This window comes from Scyliorhinus canicula, unplaced genomic scaffold (genome assembly GCF_902713615.1).
Source record: "Scyliorhinus canicula unplaced genomic scaffold, sScyCan1.1, whole genome shotgun sequence".
Lineage (NCBI taxonomy): Eukaryota > Metazoa > Chordata > Chondrichthyes > Carcharhiniformes > Scyliorhinidae > Scyliorhinus > Scyliorhinus canicula.
Window position 1 is genome coordinate 1,207,717 of NW_024055719.1, and position 5,703 is coordinate 1,213,419.

Consider the following 5,703-nt stretch of genomic DNA (forward strand, 5'->3'; position numbering starts at 1 on the left):
TCTCTGTCGGTGTCTGTGTCTCTGTCTGGGTCTGTGTCTCACTTTGTGTCTCTGTCTCTGCCTCTGTCTGTGCCTGCGTCTGTGTCTGTGTCTATGTATGTGGCTGTGCCTATGTCTCTGTCTGTGTCTCTGTCGGTGCCAGTGTCTGTGTGTCTGTCTCTGTCGGTGTCTGTGTATCTGTCTGTGGCTCTGTGTCTGTGGGTGTCTGTGCCTCTGTCTCTGTCTGCCTCTGTCGGTGTCTGTGTCTGTGTCTGTCCGTGTCTCCGTCTCTGTCTGTGTCTGTGTCTGTTTCTGTGTCTATGTCTGTTTCTGTGCCTCTGTCTCTGTCTGTGTCTCTGTCGGTGCCAGTGTCTGTGTGTCTGTCTCTGTCGGTGTCTGTGTCTCTGTCTGTGTTTCTGTCTTTGCCTGGTCTGTGTCTATGTCTCTGCCTGTTTCTGTCTTTGTCTCTGTCTTTGTCTGTGTCTCTGTCTGTTTGTTTCCCTGGCTGTGCTACGGTCTGTGATTCTGCGTCTATCTCTCTCTGTGCCTGTGTCTCAATCACTGTCGCTGCCTGTGCCTGTATCTGTTTCTGTGTCTCTGTCTCAGTCTGTCTTTGTCTGTGTCTCTGTCCGTGTTTCTGTCTGTTTCTATGTTGTGTTTGTGTCTCTGTCTGTGACTCTGTTGTGTCTGTGTCTCTGCCTTCGTCAATGTCTGTGTCTGTGTCTCAGTCTCAGTCTGTCTTTGTCTGTGACACTGTTCTGACTGTGTCTCTGCCTTTGTCAATGTCGGTCTATGTGTCTCTGTCGGTGTCTGTGTCTCTCTGTGTGGCTCTGTCTCTGTCTGTGTTTCTGTCGGTGTCTGTGTCTGTCGGTGCCTGTGTGTCTGTCCCTCCCTGTGTCTCTGTCCGTGTCTCTGTCTGTGTCTCTGTCTGTGTCGCTGTTGTGTCTGTGTCTCTGTCTGTATCTCTGTTGTGTCTGTGTCTCAGTCTTTGTCAGTGTTTCTGTCTGTGTCTGTGTCTCTGTCTCAGTCTGTCTTTGTCTGTGTCTCTGTCCGTGTCTCTCTATGTGTCTGTTCTGTCTCTGTCGGTGCCTGTGTGCCTGACCCTCCCTGTGTCTCTGTCCGTGTCTCTGTCTGTGTCTCTGTTGTGTCTGTGTCTGTCTGTGTCTCTGTTGTGCCTGTGCCTCTGTCTTTGTCAGTGTTTCTGTCTGTGTCTGTGTCTCTGTCTCAGTCTGTCTTTGTCTGTGTCTCTGTCCGTGTCTCTCTCTGTGTCTGTTCTGTCTCTGTCGGTGCCTGTGTGTCTGTCCCTCCCTGTGTATCTATGTGGCTCTGTCTTTGTCTCTGTCTGTGTCTCTGTCGGTGTCTGGGTCTCTGTCTCTGTCGGTGTCTGTGACTGTGTCTCTGTCTGTGCCTGTGTCTCACTCTGTGTCTCTGTTTCTGTCTCGGTCTGTGCCTGTGTATGTGTCTGTGTCTATGTCTGTCTCTCTGCCTCTGTCCATGTCTGTGTTTCTGTCTGTGCGTGCGTCTGTGCGTCTGTCTCTGTCGGTGTCTGTGTCTCTGTCTGTGGCTCTGTCGGTGTCTGTGTCTCTCTCTGTGTATGTGTCTCTCTGTGTGGCTCTGTCTCTGTCTGTGTCTCTGTCGGTGTCTGTGTCTCTGTCGGTGTCTGTGTCTCTGTCTGGGTCTGTGTCTCACTCTGTGTCTCTGTCTCTGTCTCTGTCTGTGCCTGTGTCTGTGTCTGTGTCTATGTATGTGGCTGTGCCTCTGTCTCTGTCTGTGTCTCTGTCGGTGCCAGTGTCTGTGTGTCTGTCTCTGTCGGTGTCTGTGTCTCTGTCTGTGTCTGTGTCTCACTCTGTGTCTCTGTCTGTTTCTGTGTCTGTGGATCTGCCTCTGTCACTGTCTGCGTCTATGTATGTGCCTGTGCCTCTGTCTGTATCTCTGTCTCTGTCTGTGTCTCTGTTGTGTCTGTGTCTCTGTCTGTATCTCTGTGTCGGTGTCTGTTACTATGTCTGTGCCTGTGACTGCTTATGTGTCTGTCTCTGTCTGTGCCTGTGTCTGTGTCTCTGTCTGTGTCTGTGCCTCTGTCTCTGTCTGTATCTCTGTCTGTGCGTGTGTCTGTGTGCCTGTCTCTGTCTGTGTCTGTGTATCTGTCTGTGGCTCTGTCTCTGTGGGTGTCTGTGCCTCTGTCTCTGTCTGCCTCTGTCGGTGTCTGTGTCTGTGTCTGTCCGTGTCTCCGTCTCTGTCTGTGCCTGTGTCTGGTTCTGTGTATATGTCTGATTCTGTGACTCTGTCTCTGTCTGTGTCTCTGTCGGTGCCAGTGTCTGTGTGTCTGTCTCTGTCGGTGTCTGTGTCTCTGTCTGTGTTTCTGTCTATGCCTGATCTGTGTCTATGTCTCTGCCTGTGTCTGTCTTTGTCTCTGTCTTTGTCTGTGTCTCTTTCTGTTTGTTTCCCTGGCTGTGCTACGGTCTGTGATTCTGCGTCTATCTCTGTCTGTGCCTGTGTCTCTATCACTGTCGTTGTCTGTGCCTGTATCTGTTTCTGTGTCTCTGTCTCAGTCTGTCTTTGTCTGTGTCTCTGTCCGTGTCTCTGTCTGTGTCTATGTTGTGTCTGTGTCTCTGTCTGTGACTCTGTTGTGTCTGTGTCTCTGCCTTCGTCAATGTCTGTTACTGTGTCTGTGTCTCCGTCTCAGTCTGTCTTTGTCTGTGTCTCTGTCCGTGTCTCTGTCTGTGTCTGTTCTGTCTCTGTCGGTACCTGTGTGTCTGTCCCTCCCTGTGTCTCTGTCCGTGTCTCTGTCTGTGTGTCTGTTGTGTCTGTGTCTCTGTCTGTGTCTCTGTTGTGTCTGTGGCTCTGTCTTTGTCAGTGTTTCTGTCTGTGTCTGTGTCTCTGTCTCAGTCTGTCTTTGTCTGTGTCTCTGTCCGTGCCTCTCTCTGTGTCTGTTCTGTCTCTGTCGGTGCCTGTGTGTCTGTCCCTCCCTGTGTATCTATGTGGCTCTGTCTCTGTCTGTGCCTCTGTCTGTGTCTGTGTCTCACTCTGTGTCTCTGTCTGTTCCTGTGTCTGTGGATCTGCCTCTGTCATTGTCTGCGTCTATGTCTGTGCCTGTGCCTCTGTCTGTGTCTCTGTCTCTGTCTGTGCCTCTGTCTGTGTCTATGTCTGTATATCTGTCTCTGTCGGTGTCTGTTACTATGTCTGTGCCTGTGACTGTTTCTGTGTCTGACTCTGTGTCTCTGCCTGTGTCTGTGTCTGCCTGCGTCAGTGTCTCTGTCTCTGTCTGTATCTCTGTCGGTGTATGTTACTATGTCTGTGTCTGTGTCTGTTTCTGTGTCTCTGTCTCTGTCTGTCTTTGTCTGTGTCTCTGTCCGTGTCTCTGTCTGTGTCTCTGTCGGTGTCTGTTACACTGCATGTGTCTGTGTCTCACTCTGTGTCTCTGTCTCTTTCTGTGCCTGTGTCTGTGTCTATGTCTGTGTCTGTGCCTATGTCTCTGTCTGTGTCTCTGTCGGTGCCTGTGTCTGTGTCTTTGTCTATGTCTCTGTCTGTCTCTCTGTCTGTGTCTCTGTCTGTGTCTCTGTCTGTGTCTCTGTCGGTGTCTGTGTTTCTGTCTGTGTCTCTGTCGGTGTCTGTGTCTCTGGATTTGTCTGTGTCTCACTCTGTGTCTCTGTCTATGTCTCTGTCTGTGCCTGTGTCTGTGTCTGTGTCTATGTATGTGGCTGTGCCTCTGCCTCTGTCTGTGTCTATGTCGGTGCCAGTGTCTGTGTGTCTGTCTCCGTCGGTGCCTGTGCCTCTGTCTCTGTCTGTGTCTCTGTCGGTGCCAGTGTCTGTGTGTCTGTCTCCGTCGGTGTCTGTGTCTCTGTCTGTTTCTGTGTCTCACTCTGTGTCTCTGTCTGTTTCTGTGTCTGTGGATCTGCCTCTGTCACTGTCTGCGTCTATGTCTGTGCCTGTGCCTGTGTCTGTGTCTCTGTCTCTGTCTGTGCCTCTGTCTGTGTCTCTGTCTGTATCTCTGTCTCTTTCGGTGTATGTTACTATGTCTGTGCCTGTGACTGCTTCTGTGTCTGTCTCTGTCTGTGCCTCTGTCTGTTTCTGCCTGCGTCTGTGTCTCTGTCTCTGTCTGTATCTCTGTCTCTGTCGGTGTCGGTTACTATGTCTGTGCCTGTGTCTGTTTCTGTGTCTCAGTCTCTGTCTGTCTTTGTCTGTGTCTCTTTCCGTGTCTTTGTCTGTGTCTCTGTCGGTGTCTGTGACTCTGCATGTCTGTGTCTCACTCTGTGTCTATGTCTCTTTCTGTGCCTGTGTCTGTGTCTATGTCTATGTAGTGTCTGTGCCTATGATTCTGTCTGTGTCTCTGTCGGTGCCTGTGTTTCTGTCTCTGTCGGTGTCTGTGTCTCTGCCTGTGTCTGTGTCTATGTGTTGTGTATATGCCTCTGTCTCTGTCTGTGCCTCTGTCTCTGTCTGTGTATCTGTCGTTGCCAGTGCCTGTGTGTCTGTCTCTGTCGGTGTCTGTGTCTCTGTCTGTGCATGTGTTTGTGTGTGTTTCTCTGTCGGCGTCTGTGTCTCTATCTGTGTCTGTGTCTCTGTCTGTGTCTGTGCCTGTGTCTGTGCCTCTGTCTGTGCCTGTGTCTCACTCTGTGTCTCTGTCTGTGTCTCTGTTGTGTCTGTGTCTCTGTCTGTGTCTCTGTTGTGTCTGTGTCTCTGTATTTGTCAGTGTTTCTGTCTGTGTCTGTGTCTGTGCCTCTGTCTCTGCCTATGTCTGTGTCTCTGTCTTTGAACCTCTCTGTACCTATCTCTCTCTGTATCTTTCTCTCTCTCTGTATCTCCCTCTCTCTGTATCTCCCTCTCTCTGTATCTCCCTTTCTCTGTCTCCCTCTGTCTGAGTCCTTCTGTATCTCTATCTATCTCTTTCCCTGTATCTCTCACTATCCCGCTCTGTATCTCCCTCTGAATCCCTCTCTGTATCCCTCTGCATCTTTCTCTGCATCTCTCTCTCTGTATCTCTCTCTGTATCTCTTTCTCTCTGTTCTCTCTCTCTGTATCTCGCACTCTCTGTATCTCTCTCTGCATCTCTCTATATTTTTCTGTATGTATCTCTGTATCTCTCTCTATCTCTCTTTCTGTAATTATTTACAGTGGTCCCTGGGTAGAACATCATTATGTACAGTGTTCCCTGACTGGTATTTCTTTATTCACAGTGATCCATGATTAGTATATCATTGTTCGCAGTGGTCCTTGGGTCGAATATCTTTCTGTACTCTGGCTCCTGGGTAGTTTAACATTATTTACAGTGTACTCTGGGTAGACTATCATTATTTACAATGGTCCCTGTGCAGTATATTATTATTTGCAGTGGGTCCTGGGTAGTACATCATTATTTACAGTGGTCCCCGGATAGTATATCATATTTTACAGTGTGTGCTGGGTAGTATATCATTTTATTCAGTGGTCTCTGTACAGCATATGATATACAGTGGCCCCTGAGCATTCAATAATTAATTTCAGTTGTCCCTGGGTAGTTTATCCTTATTCACAGTGGTCCATGGATAGAATATCATTATTTACCTTTCTCCCTGTGTAGTCCCTGGGTAGACTATCATTATTTACAGTGCTCCCTGTATAGTAGATCATTAATTACAACAGTCCCTAGGTAGAATATGTTTATTTACAGCTGTCCCTGTGTAGAATATCATTATTTACAGTGGTCCATGGGTAGTAGTTCATTATTTACAGTGGGCCATGGGCAGAAGA